The sequence below is a fragment of the Oncorhynchus mykiss genome, chromosome 19 (genome assembly GCF_013265735.2).
Source record: "Oncorhynchus mykiss isolate Arlee chromosome 19, USDA_OmykA_1.1, whole genome shotgun sequence".
Lineage (NCBI taxonomy): Eukaryota > Metazoa > Chordata > Actinopteri > Salmoniformes > Salmonidae > Oncorhynchus > Oncorhynchus mykiss.
Genome location: NC_048583.1, coordinates 59,773,968 through 59,791,967, shown reverse-complemented (window position 1 = coordinate 59,791,967; position 18,000 = coordinate 59,773,968). Strand labels below are relative to the sequence as shown.

The window sequence follows — 18,000 nt, the reverse complement described above, 5'->3', positions numbered from 1 at the left end:
CTGCATGACAACGTCTAGCCAGCTCTGAGGAAATTAGTTAGAATGTCATAAATGTCTAATTGATCAACAGCCCTGCCACAAGCCATTACTCATTCTAGTTCTCAATCAATGAAAACCAAACATAAAAACTGCAGTCTTCAATAATGGTATAATCTGAAATGAGTCGACTTATTTCTTGAAAACTTCACTGCTGACACACTTTTATGGGATTGTATTAACAGCGGACTAATAAAAAAAAATATATAGTTTTGAGTGAACTATCCCTTTAACATACAGTGTACTCATTCACAAATGAAACAAACAAGAGGTTACTAAGGCAACGAGCAGCTCAAAATATGAAACTCCAGCTGTCCGTAATGAAACACAATGAGATCTACATTTTTAGATAAATCGCTTTATGCATCTGATGGAAAACCTACAATACATCAATTAGCTGGTAAATCCTGACTAATTTGCCAATTCATTTGTCTATTAGGAGATGAAAAATTCACACGCAGAGCATATTCATTAGGCATCATTATTGACCTTAAAGAAAAAAACCTTACATCATCAGAGTGTTTTACAATGATGTCTAAATGGTTTTTCAAATACATGTGTGATTTTCCATTGTCGTGAGTTTAGCTATGCACACTGAGTGTGTGGGATTTTCCATTGTCGTGAGTTTAGCTATGAACACTGAGTGTATTAGTTGTGTGTATGCCTTTATATTTGAGTGTCTGATAATCCATTAATTAATAAGACTGCATTACGATTAATGAGAAACAACTACCATCTGCTATAAAATAAACACTAGTTTCAGATGAAGTACAGGAAGATGGAAGGTACTATACAGGACATGATGAACTACAGGAAGATGGAAGGTACTATACAGGACATGATGAACTACAGGAAGATGGAAGGTACTATACAGGACATGATGAACTACAGGAAGATGGAAGGTACTATACAGGACATGATGAACTACAGGAAGATGGAAGGTACTATACAGGACATGATGAACTACAGGAAGATGGAAGGTACTATACAGGACATGATGAACTACAGGAAGATGGAAGGTACTATAGAGGACATGATGAACTACAGGAAGATGGAAGGTACTATAGAGGACATGATGAACTACAGGAAGATGGAAGGTACCATAGAGGACATGATGAACTACAGGAAGATGGAAGGTACCATAGAGGACATGATGAACTACAGGAAGATGGAAGGTACTATACAGGACATGATGAACTACAGGAGGATGGAAGGTACTATACAGGACATGATGAACTACAGGAAGATGGAAGGTACCATAGAGGACATGATGAACTACAGGAAGATGGAAGGTACCATAGAGGACATGATGAACTATAGGAAGATGGAAGGTACTATACAGGACATGATGAACTACAGGAAGATGGAAGGTACTATACATTACATGATGAACTACAGGAGGATGGAAGGTACTATACAGGACATGATGAACTACAGGAGGATGGAAGGTACCATAGAAGACATGATGAACTACAGGAGGATGGAAGGTACCATAGAAGACATGATGAACTGCAATCCTGCATTGTGGTATTACACAATAGCTATTTTGTCCTCTATTGCTCCTCTATTGTTCTTCAAGCAAGATGGAGGCCGATGACATCACATCAGAACATCAGACCAACTCCTTGAAAGCCCTACTCCTTCCACTTTGCAGTTGTGTCTAAACATGTTTTTGTACGCTTTAGTGTGTGTACTTTACTGTTTTTATACTTTTGAGTTTAGCGTTCAAGGTGTGCAGAGCTGTATATCAATCAAGGATGCATTTTTAATCAAAGGGATGTGGAATGAGCAAGTTACAAGCTTTTCATGATGGGGTCTTGTTCTGGTGGCAGCTCTGCCGAGTGAATTTGATTTTCAACCCAACCTTAATCACACTGCTAACCCTAATGCCTAACCCTAACCTCAAATTAGGAACAAAAATCTTTAAAAAAAAATTTTTTTTATACAATTTAGCCAGTTTTAACTTTGCAGCTGGCCTATCTACGGGGAAATCGGTCAGTTCTGCCTCCACGGCAAGACTCGTGACAATAAACGTCAATTTGCATAGTCATAATAAGGGCTAACCTACGGCCTGACCCATCTCCTTATGTATTCCTAACCCCCTGTTGCAAAAAGTGACATCCACAAAACATATTACATTTTACATTTATATTTGAGTAATTTAGCAGACACTCTTATCCAGAACGACGTACAGTAAGTGGGTGTATACATCTTCATACTGCCCCCGGTGGGAATCAAATCAATATACAACCCAAAAGGCTCCTTGCGTCCCACGCATGTTTTCTTTAACCTAAACACTAAAACTAAGGGCATTTATATATATGAAAGTCACTACCCTGGTTTAGTTCCTGGAGTGTTTGTGAGAATTCAACAGAATACGTTTTGCTTTCACAAAACAGTTTCAGGGTGCGATTAGCAAGACGCACATTCTACATGACGTTCGTGAGATTGTTTACAACGGGCACAAAAGTTCCACGCGAGTCACAATACCTGGTAATCTGGTCCTGGATCTTGGACCCGCTACCAAACGCTCCAGTATCTGGATCATAAGGGGATATGTGAAAGTGGCCTAAAACTGAAACTAAGGGGCTGGATTCAATCCGTGTCGCCGAAGTATCGTGGAAGATCCGCATTAAAATATAAAGGTAATTACCGATTGAGCCGACATATGCAGTGTTTACCGTGAATGCAGTCTCCGCTTTTAATTGCCAATCGCACTATACAACGGATCTCGAGCAATACGGATTGAATAGAGCCTTAAATAATATTAAAACAAAATATAAATATCTGTATACAACTTCAACTAAACAAACAATAGCAAATCAGGTCTAAAAAACTGACTGAAACTAAACTGAATTCAAGATACATGTATAATATAAACACTATAATAATTTTGGTGTGTGTCTGTGTGGGAGACCTGCTAGTGGCTCTAATGCCCTGATGTGAGTAGATGGAGCATGCAGAATGGGTTACACTGCAGTCGTTCTCTGTGGAAATCTCATATCAGGGCATTAGAGCCCTGCCACACACACACACACACACACACATTAAGTGGTGCTGGATGATCACTGACTATAGGAGGGGTCGAATTCTTCGGCCTGCTAGTCAACTCAAAGATAATTGCAGCAGACACTCAAGTCAATTCCAGTCCAAACTGCTTAATAGGACTAGAGTACAACATAATTTCTGCTGCTTTTTCTTTCATTAGTCAGCTCAGACACACAGTTGTTAGATAGAAACTACGTGTGATTATTTGAAGGATGATGTGCCAATTAGCTGACGACTTTTATTTAAAAGCAACTTACAATCATGCACGCTTACATTTTCCATAAAGGTGGCCCCAGCGGGAATCGAACCCACAACCCTAGAGTAGCAAGTGCCTTCCTTTATCAACTGCGCCACAGAGGACCACATATGTCCCCTATGTTGTTATATGTGAATGCAATTGACTGCAGCCATTTTGATTTGAACCCCCCAAAAAATGTTTGTCATGTGGAACGCTATTTTGGCTGACTGTTTATGACAGTTATCCATCCTCTCTGATCCAAAATATGCCCTCTCCTGGGGATGCTTGTTCCAAGCCAGGGCTGTTCAATTACGGTTCTGAAGGGTTGAAAAACGGTTTGTTTCTGCCTGGTAGTTAATTGCACTCGTCTGGTGTCCCTGGTCTGAATCAGTCCCTTATTAAAAGGAGAGAATGTAAACCAGAAGGGATTCTGCCCTCCAAGACCGACATTGATCATTTTATTTGTCATGCGAATATAGTGTAACAATATGTGCTCCCTCCTTTCCCCCTGGCTTGGCATCCCCTGGCTTGGCACCCCCTGGCTTGGCTGTGTATTGTATTGGCAGGTGCTTAGCACCCCCTGGCTTGGCTGTGTATTGTGTTGGCAGGTGCTTGGCACCCCCTGGCTTGGCACCTGTTGGCTTGGCTGTGTATTGTGTTGGCAGGTGCTTGGCACCCCCTGGCCTGGCTGTGTATTGTGTTGGCAGGTGATTGGCACCCCCTGGCTTGGCTGTGTATTGTGTTGGCAGGTGCTTGGCACCCCCTGGCTTGGCACCCCCTGGCTTGGCTGTGTATTGTGTTGGCAGGTGCTTGAAACCCCCCTGGCTTGGCTGTGTATTGTGTTGGCAGGTGCTTGGCACCCCCTGGCTTGGCACCCCCTGGCTTGGCTGTGTATTGTGTTGGCAGGTGCTTGGCACCCCCCTGGCTTAGCTGTGTATTGTGTTGGCAGGTGCTTGGCACCCCCCTGGCTTGGCTGTGTATTGTGTTGGCAGGTGCTTGAAACACCCTGGCTTGGCACCCCCTGGCTTGGCTGTGTATTGTGTTGGCAGGTGCTTGGCACCCCCTGGCTTGGCTGTGTATTGTGTTGGCAGGTGCTTGACACCCCCTGGCTTGGCTGTGTATTGTGTTGGCAGGTGCTTGGCACCCCCTGGCTTGGCACCCCCTGGCTTGGCTGTGTATTGTGTTGGCAGGTGCTTGGCACCCCCCTGGCTTGGTTGTGTATTGTGTTGGCAGGTGCTTGGCACCCCCCTGGCTTGGCTGTGTATTGTGTTGGCAGGTGCTTGGCACCCCCTGGCTTGGCACCCCCTGGCATGGCTGTGTATTGTGTTGGCAGGTGCTTGAAACCCCTGGCTTGGCTGTGTATTGTGTTGGCAGGTGCTTGGCACCCCCTGGCTTGGCTGTGTATTGTGTTGGCAGGTGCTTGAAACCCCTGGCTTGGCTGTGTATTGTGTTGGCAGGTGCTTGGCACCCCCTGGCTTGGCACCCCCTGGCTTGGCTGTGTATTGTGTTGGCAGGTGCTTGGCACCCCCTGGCTTGGCTGTGTATTGTGTTGGCAGGTGCTTGGCACCCCCTGGCTTGGCTGTGTATTGTGTTGGCAGGTGCTTGGCACCCCCTGGCTTGGCTGTGTATTGTGTTGGCAGGTGCTTGAAACCCCCTGGCTTGGCTGTGTATTGTGTTGGCAGGTGCTCGGCACCCCCTGGCTTAGCTGTGTATTGTGTTGGCAGGTGCTCGGCACCCCCTGGCTCGGGTCCCAGTGAGCCCTTTGTGTGATGGTCCGACAGCTGGCACTATGCCCTCAGAGCCAGGAGACCAGGGCATCTGCTTTGGGGCCTTCTGGGACTTCCCTGGGAGGTTTTCTAAGGACTGCTGCACTCACTACCCCATAATCACAAACTGGTTGAATCAATGTTTTTCCACATCATTTCAACAGAAAAATGCAATGTGATGACGTTGTGGAAAACTGATTCGATTTGCAAAAAGTCATCAATGTAAAGGAATTTGGGAAATATGTCCTTTTAAAAATGTTTTAAATCCAATGACTTGGTAAAAATTATTTGTTGATTTCATGTTGAATTAACTCAATGAAATGTAAATCAAACTAGATGTTGAACTGAAAGGGGTATTGTTTCACCTCACAACAATAGTGAGCGCAGGGTTCAGACTGTTCAACCAGGGCTAGGTTTAGCAGTTCAATCAAATCTGCACTAAAAAAAAACATTGTTCCTGTCTGCACCTTGGGAAGACTTGTTTCAGATCATATAACTGGGACTAAGCTAACTGGTTTGGGACAGATCAACTGTTATACATTTCATATGTATGCATGTACACTGAACAAAGATATTAACACAACATGCAACCATTTCAAACATGTTTACTGAGTTCATAGAAGGACATCAATCAATTGAAATAAATAACTAAGGCCCTAATCTATGGATTTCACATGACTGGGAATACAGATATGCATCGGTTGGTCACAGACACCTTAAAGAAAGGTAGGGGCGTGGATCAGAAAACCAGTCAGTATCTGGAGTGACCACCATTTGCCTCATGCAGCTCGACACATCTCCTTCGCATAGAGTTGGCTGTGCGAAGTTGCTGGATATTGGTGGGAACTGGAACACGCTGTCGTACACGTCGATCCAAAGCATCCCAAACATGCTCAATGGGTAACATGTCTGGCGAGTATGGAGGCCATGAAAGAACTGGGACATTTTCAGCCTCCAGGAATTGTGTACAGACCCTTGCAACATGGGGCCGTGCATTATCATGCTGAAACATGAGGTGATGGCGGTGGATTATAGGCGCGACAATTGGCCTCAAGATCTCCTCAGGGTATCTCTGTGCATTCAAATTGCCACCGATAAAATTAAATTGTGTTCGTTGTCTGTAGCTTATGCCTGCCCATACCATAACCACACCGCCACCATGGGGCACTCTGTTCACAACGTTGACATCAGTAAACCGCTCACCCACATGACGCCATACACGCTGCCATCTGCCTGGTACAATTGAAACCGGGATTTATCGGTGAGGAGCACACTTTTCCAGTGTGCCAGTGGCCATTGAAGGGGAGTATTTTCCCACTGAACTCAGTTACGACTGGTGAGGACGACGAGCACACAGATGAGCTTCCCTAAGACGCTCTCTGATAGTTTGTGCAGAAGTTATTCAGTTGTACAAACCCACAGATTCATCAGCTGTCTCGGTGGCTGTTCTCAGACGATCCCGCAGGTGAAGAAATCGGATTTGGAGGTCCTGGGCTGGCGTGGTCTAAAAAACTAACTGAAACTAAACTGAATTCAAGATACATGTATAATATAAACACTATAATAATCTTGGTGTGTGTCTGTGTGGGAGACCTGCTAGTGGCTCTAATGCCCTGGTGTGAGTAGATGGAGCATGCAGAATGGGTTACACTGCAGTCGTTCTCTGTGGAAATCTCATATCAGGGCATTAGAGCCCTGCCACACACACACACACACACACACACACACACACACACACACACACACATTAAGTGGTGCTGGATGATCATTGACTATAGGAGGGGTCGAATTCTTCGGCCTGCTAGTCAACTCAAAGATAATTGCAGCAGACACTCAAGTCAATTCCAGTCCAAACTGCTTAATAGGACTAGAGTACAACATAATTTCTGCTGCTTTTTCTTTCATTAGTCAGCTCAGACACACAGTTGTTAGATAGAAACTACGTGTGATTATTTGAAGGATGATGTGCCAATTAGCTGACGACTTTTATTTAAAAGCAACTTACAATCATGCACGCTTACATTTTCCATAAAGGTGGCCCCAGCGGGAATCAAACCCACAACCCTGGAGTAGCAAGTGCCTTCCTTTATCAACTGCGCCACAGAGGACCACATATGTCCCCTATGTTGTTATATGTGAATGCAATTGACTGCAGCCATTTTGATTTGAACCCCCAAAAAAATGTTTGTCATGTGGAACGCTATTTTGGCTGACTGTCATTATGACAGTTATCCATCCTCTCTGATCCAAAATATGCCCTCTCCTGGGGATGCTTGTTCCAAGCCAGGGCTGTTCAATTACGGTTCTGAAGGGTTGAAAAACTGTTTGTTTCTGCCTGGTAGTTAATTGCACTCGTCTGGTGTCCCTGGTCTGAATCAGTCCCTTATTAAAAGGAGAGAATGTAAACCAGAAGGGATTCTGCCCTCCAAGACCGACATTGATCATTTTATTTGTCATGCGAATATAGTGTAACAATATGTGCTCCCTCCTTTCCCCCTGGCTTGGCATCCCCTGGCTTGGCACCCCCTGGCTTGGCTGTGTATTGTATTGGCAGGTGCTTAGCACCCCCTGGCTTGGCTGTGTATTGTGTTGGCAGGTGCTTGGCACCCGTTGGCTTGGCACCCGTTGGCTTGGCTGTGTATTGTGTTGGCAGGTGCTTGGCACCCCCTGGCCTGGCTGTGTATTGTGTTGGCAGGTGATTGGCACCCCCTGGCTTGGCTGTGTATTGTGTTGGCAGGTGCTTGGCACCCCCTGGCTTGGCACCCCCTGGCTTGGCTGTGTATTGTGTTGGCAGGTGCTTGGCACCCCCTGGCTTGGCACCCCCTGGCTTGGCTGTGTATTGTGTTGGCAGGTGCTTGGCACCCCCCTGGCTTAGCTGTGTATTGTGTTGGCAGGTGCTTGGCACCTCCCTGGCTTGGCTGTGTATTGTGTTGGCAGGTGCTTGAAACCCCCTGGCTTGGCAACCCCTGGCTTGGCTGTGTATTGTGTTGGCAGGTGCTTGGCAACCCCTGGCTTGGCTGTGTATTGTGTTGGCAGGTGCTTGGCACCCCCCTGGCTTAGCTGTGTATTGTGTTGGCAGGTGCTTGGCACCCCCCTGGCTTGGCTGTGTATTGTGTTGGCAGGTGCTTGAAACCCCCTGGCTTGGCAACCCCTGGCTTGGCTGTGTATTGTGTTGGCAGGTGCTTGGCACCCCCCTGGCTTGGTTGTGTATTGTGTTGGCAGGTGCTTGGCACCCCCCTGGCTTGGCTGTGTATTGTGTTGGCAGGTGCTTGGCACCCCCTGGCTTGGCACCCCCTGGCATGGCTGTGTATTGTGTTGGCAGGTGCTTGAAACCCCTGGCTTGGCTGTGTTTTGTGTTGGCAGGTGCTTGGCACCCCCTGGCTTGGCTGTGTATTGTGTTGGCAGGTGCTTGAAACCCCTGGCTTGGCTGTGTATTGTGTTGGCAGGTGCTTGTCACCCCCTGGCTTGGCTGTGTATTGTGTTGGCAGGTGCTTGGCACCCCCTGGCTTGGCTGTGTATTGTGTTGGCAGGTGCTTGGCACCCCCTGGCTTGGCTGTGTATTGTGTTGGCAGGTGCTTGGCACCCCCTGGCGTGGCTGTGTATTGTGTTGGCAGGTGCTTGAAACCCCCTGGCTTGGCTGTGTATTGTGTTGGCAGGTGCTCGGCACCCCCTGGCGGCACCCCCCCGCCTCCATGGCTGTGGATGCCCCTTCAGCTACCTCTCCCTGTCCTAGTCAGGGAGAGGTACACAATACACAGCCAAGCCAACGGCTGCCATCCTGTGCCTGCCTGACTCTGAGCTAATTACGAACCTCTGCCTGTCCTGACCCCGAGCCTGCCTGCTGTCCTGTACCTGTCTGACTCTGACCTAATTACGAACCTCTGCCTGTCCTGACCCCGAGCCTGTCTGCCATCCTGTACCTGCCTGACTCTGACCTGATCACAAACCCCTGCCTGTATTCGAACTGCCCTTTGCCTGCCCCGTGTTTACAGTAAATTATCTGACAACTGTACAGTCTGCTTCCTGTGTCTGTATCTGGGTCATAGCCTGAGTCGTGATGCAGTGGTAGCAATATATGGTTATAAGAACTATAGAAAAGACAAATGCCAAAGGTGGAGTTGTGGCTGTCTATATTCAGTACCACATTCCTGTAAAGCTTAGAGAGGATCTCATGTTAAATACTGTTGAAGTAATATGGCTACAGGTTCATCTGCCTCACCTAAAAACCCATTCTGGTGGGAAGCTGCTATAGACCACCAAGTGCTTACAGTCAGTATCTGGATAACATGTGTGAAATGCTTGATAATGTGATATCAATAGAGAAGTATATTTACTGGGAGATTTAAATATTGACTGGCTATCATCAGGCTGCCCACTCAAGAGAAATCCACAAACTGTAACTAGTGCCTGTTACCTGGTACAGGTTAACAATCAGCCTATCAGGGTTAACAATCAGCCTATCAGGGTTAACAATCAGCCTATCAGGGTTAACAATCAGCCTATCAACAATCAGCCTATCAGGGTTAACAATCAGCCTATCAGGGTTAACAATCAGCCTATCAGTGTTAACAATCAGCCTATCAGGGTTAACAATCAGCCTATCAGGGTTAACAATCAGCCTATCAGGGTTAACAATCAGCCTATCAATAATCAGCCTATCAGGGTTAACAATCAGCCTATCAACAAGCAGCATATCAGGGTTAACAATCAGCCTATCAGGGTTAACAATCAGCCTATCAGGGTTACAAACAGCCTATCAGGGTTAACAATCAGCCTATCAGGGTTAACAATCAGCCTATCAGGGTTAACAATCAGCCTATCAGGGTTACAAACAGCACAGGAATTAAATCAACCAACATGTATTGATCAAATCTTTACTAATGCTGCAGAAATTAGTTTGAAAGCAGTATCCGAATCCATTTGATATAGTGATCACAATATAGTAGCCATAGGAAAACCAAAGATCCATATCCTAAGGCTGGGCCTAAGAGGTCATACAATAAGTTTTGTAGCGATTCATATGTTGTTGGTCAGTGGTGTGTAATGAGGAGCAACCAGACGCTGCACTTGACACATTTATGAAATTGCTTATCCCAGTTACTAATAAGCATGAATCCATTAAGAAAATTACTGTAAACACTGTTAAATCCCTGTGTAATGATGAGGAATTGAAAAACTGTATAGTTGAGAGGGATGAGGAAAAATAATTGGCAAATAGGTCTGGCTGTACAACCGATTGGCAAACGTACTGCAAATTGAGAAATCATGTGACTAAACTGAATAAAACTAAGAAAGTACAGAATGAAACCAATATATATATTTGTATTTATTTAGCTAGGCAAGTCAGTTAAGAACAAATTCTTATAGGAGCCTCTCTAACATAATCTAGGTAGAATCAGGAATTCCCCAGGGCACAGTCTAGGCCCCTTACTTTTTTGCAATCTTTACTAACGACGTGCCACAGAGACACACTGAGTAAAGGCATTGTGTCTCTGTATGCGGATGCCTCAACACTGCACACGACAGCTACCACAGCGGCTGAAAGGACTGCAACACTTATCAAAGTATCAAATTAGTTTCAGAATGGGTGGCAAGGGATAAGTTCGTCCTAAATATTTCAAGAACTGAAAGCATTTCATTTGGGACAAATCATTCACAAAATCCTAACCCTTAACTAAATCTTGTAATTAATAATGTGGTAATTGAGCAAGTTGAGGAGACTAAACTGTTTGGAGTAACCCTGGATTGTAAACAGTCATAGTCAAAACATATTGATACAACAGTAGCTAGGATGGGGAAAAGTCTGTCCATAATAAAGCGCTGCTCTGCCTTCTTAACAACACTATCAGCAAGGCAGGGCCTACAGGCCCTAGTTTCTACCTTCTTAACAACTCTATCAGCAAGGCAGGTCCTACAGGCCCTAGTTTCTACCTTCTTAACAACACTATCAGCAAGGCAGGTCCTACAGGCCCTAGTTTCTACCTTCTTAACAACACTATCAGCCAGGCAGGTCCTAAAGGCCCTAATTTTGTCACACCTTGACTACTGTTCAGTTGTGTGGTCAGGTACCACAAAGAGGGACTTAGGAAAATTTCAGTTGACAGCATAGCTGGTCCTTGGATAAACACAGAGAGCTAATATTAATAATATGCATGTTAATCTCTCTTGGCTAAAAGTGGAGGAGAGATTGACTTCATCACCACTTTTATTTGTGAGAGGTATTGACATGTTGAAAGCACCGAGCAGTTTGCCAGTAGTTTGAACTACTGGCACACAACTCGGACACCCATGCATACCCCACAAGACACGCCACCAGAGGTCTCTTCACAGTCCCCAAGTCCAGAACAGACTATGGGAGGCAAACAGTACTATATAGAACCATGACTAAATGGAACTATATTCCACAGTACTACATAGAGCCATGACTACACGGAACTCTATTCCACAGTACTACATAGAACCATGACTACATGGAACTCTATTCCACAGTACTACATAGAGCCATGACTACATGGAACTCTATTCCACAGTACTACATAGAGCCATGACTACATGGAACTCTATTCCACAGTTCTACATAGAGCCATGACTACATGGACCTCTATTCCACAGTGCTACATAGAACCATGACTACATGGAACTCTATTCCACAGTACTACATAGAGCCATGACTACATGGTACTCTATTCCACAGTACTACATAGAGCCATGACTACATGGAACTCTATTCCACAGTACTACATAGAGCCATGACTACATGGAACTCTATTCCACAGTACTACATAGAGCCATGACTACATGGACCTCTATTCCACAGTACTACATAGAGCCATGACTACATGGAACTCTATTCCACAGTACCACATAGAGCCATGACTACATGGAACTCTATTCCACAGTACCACATAGAGCCATGACTACATGGAACTCTATTCCACAGTGCTACATAGAACCATGACTACATGGAACTCTATTCCACAGTACTACATAGAGCCATGACCACATGGTACTCTATTCCACATCAAGTAACTGATGCAAACAGTAGAATCAGATTTAAAAAAACAGATACAAAAACACCTTATGGAACAGCAGGGACTGTGCAGAGGCATACACACACACACACACACACACAGAGGTACAGACACATGCATACACACACATGATAACATACGCACTATACACAGTGTTGTGGATATGTGGTAGTAGAGTAGGGGCCTGAGGGCACACACTTAAAATGTAGTGAAATCTGTTGTGAATGTCTTGTATTGTTTTTAAAAATATTAGAACTGCCTTAATTTTGCTGGACCCCAGGAAGAGTAGCTGATGCCTTGGCAGCAGTTAATGGGGATCCATAATAAATCCAACTCAAACTGTAACGTTTAAAGTCACATTGCTCAATGCTCTGGCCACATCTGCAGTGACCGAGGGTTAGCTCAATGATTGTGTTCATGTCAGAAAAAGTTATATACATTATTTACTTCCTGATTTACCTTCAACCTGACAATTGTGTTACTTTATATTACATTGACTAATTATATTACTTTGACATTACATTCACTATTAATAATGCCTTATGACATCACATTCACTATTAATAATGCCTTATGACATCACATTCACTATTAATACTGCTTTATGACATCACATTCACTATTAATAATGCTTTATGACATCACATTCACTATTAGTAATGCTTTATGACATCACATTCACTATTAGTAATGCTTTATGACATCACATTCACAATTAATAATGCTTTATGACATCACATTCACTATTAATAATGCTTTATGACATCACATTCACTATTAATAATGCTCTATGACATCATATTCACTATTAATAATGCTCTATGACATCACATCCACTATTAATAATGCTTTATGACATCACATTCACTATTAATAATGCTTTATGACATTACATTCACTATTAGTAAGGCTTTATGACATCACATTCACTATTAATAATGCTTTATGACATCACATTCACTATTAATAATGCTTTATGACATCACATCCACTATTAATAATGCTTTATGACATCACATTCACTATTAGTAATGCTTTATGACATCACATTCACTATGAATAATGCTTTATGACATCACATTCACTATTAATAATGCTTTATGACATCACATTCACTATTAATAATGCTTTATGACATTACATTCACTATTAGTAATGCTTTATGACATCACATTCACTATTAATAATGCTTTATGACACCACATTCACTATTAATAATGCTTTATGACATCACATTCACTATTAGTAATGCTTTCTACCTTCCCCTCCTCTAATCCCGATTCCCTCCTTTACTGAGTGCCTGCTCTCCCCTTATCTAATAACCAGGAAGGAAGGATAAGGAAGGAGAACTAGATACCAATCTCTAACTTCCTGGGATACACAAACACATGCGCGCAGGCACGCACACGCACGCACACACACACACACACACACACACACACACACACACACACACACACACACACACACACACACACACACACACACACACACACACACGAGACAGACTCACTAAATGACTCCAGACTGATTCCTTGACCTTTTTCTTTTCAGGATCTGAAAGGATGGGACTAATATCAGCAGTATGGGTTTCCATGGGGATTCCCTCCTGTCTAATAACCAGGAAGGAGGAATAAGGAAGGGGAACTAGATACCAATCTCTAACTTCCTGGGATACATAAACACGCGCGCAGTATTTTCAGATCTGCAAAGGAGTCGTCAATGGGAGGCCATAAGGATAGGGGTCAGTGATGGGCTTGAAATGGATTCAACATTACAATAGGGGTCAGTGATGGGCTTGGAATGGATTCAGCATTACAATAGAGGTCAGTGATGGGCTTGGAATGGATTCAGCATTACAATAGGGGTCAGTGATGGGCTTGGAATGGATTCAGCATTACAATAGGGGTCAGTGATGGGCTTGGAATGGATTCAGCATTACAATAGGGGTCAGTGATGGGCTTGGGATGGATTCAGTATTACAATAGGGGTCAGTGATGGGCTTGGAATGGATTCAGCATTACAATAGGGGTCAGTGATGGATCCAGGGTCCTATTGATATAAAAAATTTCACATCACAGTTTCTATCTGGAAATATGTTATGATGCTTCAAAAACTGACAAAAACTAAGTCTGAAAGGAGTGTGACTTATCTGGACAGGGTGAGACTTTAGGAAACATACAGTAGTGTATGATCAATCATTTTAAACGTTCTGGAAATGATTCAGAAAAATAAATCATCCAATCATCATAATAAGAAACATTTAGAAGGTGGGACAACAACAAGGAATAAGAAAAACAGGAAGTGGAAAATCGAGCAGCCCCAAAATATCCTGTGGGCTGCTGGGTAACAAAAGGGCTATCCACTTCCTGGTGTGGGGTTTTGGCCATCGCCTCCGTTCATCGAGGGAAGGAAGTCATTGTGGATGACAATAGGCTTGGAGACCATACCCAGCCTGGATACACACACACACACACACATACACACACACACACACACACACACACACACACACACACACACACACACACACACACACACACACACACACACACACACACACACACACACACACACACAGAGTGAAGGAAGGATCTATTTTTATTACTGTAGCACATTGATTGAAATGTAAAATCTGTGTCCTGTGTCTCACCACATTAAGTATTTTGTATAAATAACTTCCTTGATTTCTTTCTCTCACCTTCTGATTCTGTCTAACGGGGTATGCCTTCTCCCAGGGTGCACCACACATGAAATGAGATGACACTGCACACTCATAAAAGCCTAGTGCAGCCAAAAGTGTGATTTTCTTGTGTTATATTTCCACACTATGATGTTGGAATAATACTGTAAAATTATGAAAATTATGATAATATCCTTTTAGTGTCAGAGCTGTATGGAAAGACCTACCTGAAATTTCAGCCTGTTTTGGTGGGATGGAGTTTTGGCCTGTGTGATGACATCACCAGGTGGAAAATTAGTTAAAGATGAACTCCAGGATCTTAACCTCATTAAATTCGTAACATATAGTACGAATTCGATTCGTGACGTAGTACACAACAGAAACAGGGATTACTTTTGGCCACTTTCAAAACCACTGGCTGAAATTATACAAAAGTTTGACAGTGTAGGCCTCCTGAGTGGCGCAGTGGTCTAAGGCTCTGAATCGCAGTGCTAGCTGTGCGACTAGAGATTCTGGGTTTGAGTCAAGGCTCTGTCCCCCGACCGGCAGACCCATGGGGCGGCGCACAATTAGCCCAGCGTCGTCCGGGTTAGGGGAGGATTTGGATGACAGGGATGTCCCATCGCGCTCTAGCGACTCCTGTGTTAGGCCGGGTGCAGTGTACGCTGACACAGTCGCCAGGTGTACGGTGTTTCCTCGGACACATTGGTGCGGCTGGCTTCCAGGTTAAGTGGGCATTGTGTCAAGAAGCAGTGCGGTTGGGTTGTGTTTCGGAGGACGCACAGCTCTCGACCTTCGCCTCTCCCGAGTCCGTACGGGAGTTGCAGTGATGAGACAAGACTGTAACTACCAATTGGATACCACGAAATTGGGGAGAAAAAAAGGGTAAAAAAAACGAAAATTAAAAGAAAAATAAGGGTTTTAGAGTGCATCTTAAATAGACCAATAAGACTGAAAGTTCCAAACCCCTCTGCCAATAACAGTTACTTTTCAGTTTCCCCCCTCCCCACTCAGACCACTCCCAGACAATCAGTGAGACATTTTTCTTTTCTAATGAGCTATTTTTGTGTCTTTTTACCTATTTTAATTGAAAACAATAACAGTAAGGTGCTTAATTGTCACCCAGAAAGGATTTGATATTGAGATAAAAACGGCCGCATTGGACCTTTAAAGCAACACTATTAGGACACAGGGCTACATTCAGTAGCCAAACGCTATCGAACATTGCAGATACAAGTGCCACAAACAGCCAATGGGATGCTTTGATGTGCATACATGTCAGGCATGTTTATTCTACATAGCATAGTTCCAAAAGGTTGTGTCCTGCTGAACGCTCCCCAAGACGGGAAGGGCGAGAGATTTCCTGTGAAAACACGATGTTAGGAAACGGAATTCCCCACCGTACCTCTCCCCTATCTTAGGGACACGCTCTGAATGTCTCCATGTTGCTAAGGACTTACTGTAACACGTCTACCTGCACTCGTCCCTCCTTTTAAAATTCACCTCTGTTTTTAGTTGATACAATGCAAGGAGACCAACAGAGACCCTCCAGTGGAGCGTTATGTTCTACAGCTGTCAATCATAGGACATGATGCCAGTTCCTCAGTCATTATCAGTGACAGTCATGATGTTTAGGGCAGCTCTAACCTTTTCGAAAGTGTGCTAACCACAAATTGCTCAATAAATTCAGGACATCGCTAGACTTCAGTGATCGAGACAGCTCATAGTATTTATCGTAGACTCCCTTTGCAACGTTAAAAGAAACAATAAGGAGTTGACACAATAACAGATTGCCTGAGGGGCCATCTTGGCCACCTCTGTGTACAGCACCACTTTCAACTACAATCCAACTCAGTGAAGCACGTTTCAGGGAATCCAATCAATCCCAATGTTTTCACACAGAGAGATGATCAATCCAACTCAGTGAAGCACGTTTCAGGGAATTCAATCAATCCCAATGTTTTCACACAGAGAGAGAGATGATCAATCCAACTCAGTGAAGCACGTTTCAGGGAATCCAATCAATCCCAATGTTTTCACACAGAGAGAGAGACGATCCCTTTAGCTTTGGGCTCAGTTCCTTCCTCTCTGGCACTTGCCGGCTTCTTGTGTGTTGTGCGGAATCTATAATAGTTCGTTTTAGGTTTCTAGCTCACTGTCCTTTTAAAACGCAAGTCCTTGGCTTGAAGCACCATTATATTGATATTATTTATATTAGTCAGGTGACGTACTGATTTAATCAGTTCTAAACCAGAATTTTGTGGAGAAAAAAACAGGACTGGTGATTTTTGCAACGGCAGTTTCAAATTAATTTCCACATTTGTTAGTACAGGTAAAATAATTTGTCCACAGCTCAAACTACCGTATAGCTTACAGAAATCTTCCCAACCATGTCATATATATATATATATATATATATATATATATATATATATATATATATATATTTATTTTTTTTAAACAGCAAAAAATGTCATTCCCAAAAGGAATGCATTTGATAGTCCCTGAATCGTTTTTTTTTTTTTTTACTTTCTCCAGTTCAACTATTCGTAACGGCCAATTACAACAGCCAAACTCTAATGTCCTAATGGCAGCAGGTCCTTAATACAGGGGATCCAGAGGATCCCTATCATCACATATCAAATACAAAAACACTCAGACAGACATACAGACAGACAGACAGGACACACACACAGACAGGACAGACAGGCAGAGAGACAGACAGGCAGGCAGGCAGGCAGGCAGACAGACAGACAGACAGACAGACAGACAGACAGACAGACAGACAGACAGACAGACAGACAGACAGACAGTACACACACACACACACACACACACACACACACACACACACACACACACACACACTCCAAATAACAGCTACACATGCAATAGTTTTTGCATGACTTTCAAATGTTCCTCTCTTTCTCTCTCCCAGAATAAGCGTGCATATCTAGTCAGCTTACCACATGGAACTCTGACTCCCTCTTCTTCTCTCCACTGTCTTCTCTAAGCCAGAGTGTAACAGGATTCAGAGGGGCTCATCTGATCTGATCATAGTCGAGGCCCCCAGGCAAAACCACCGCTACTCCGCCACTAAGTACTGCCTAACGACGTCACTCCCGGGAGAAATAGAGAGAAGTGAGGGTAATTCTCTCACTGCGGCAGGCAGGAGACATTCACCAGATCCCCACACAT

General features: G+C 44.0%; 1 protein-coding gene across 3 annotated transcripts in view; it reads right to left on the bottom strand.

Moving 5' to 3' along the window:
- LOC110498234 (hippocalcin-like protein 1) overlaps nucleotides 1-18,000 on the bottom strand; it is a 25,620-nt gene extending 7,620 nt beyond the window's left edge. For 2 of the 3 annotated variants that reach the window (XM_036955262.1, XM_036955264.1), the window contains exon 1: nucleotides 17,769-18,000. The gene's annotated coding sequence lies outside the window, so the exon portion shown is untranslated. Of the gene's footprint in view, nucleotides 1-2,526; nucleotides 2,638-17,768 lie in introns of those variants that run through there. The other variant, XM_036955263.1, reaches the window with a different exon arrangement.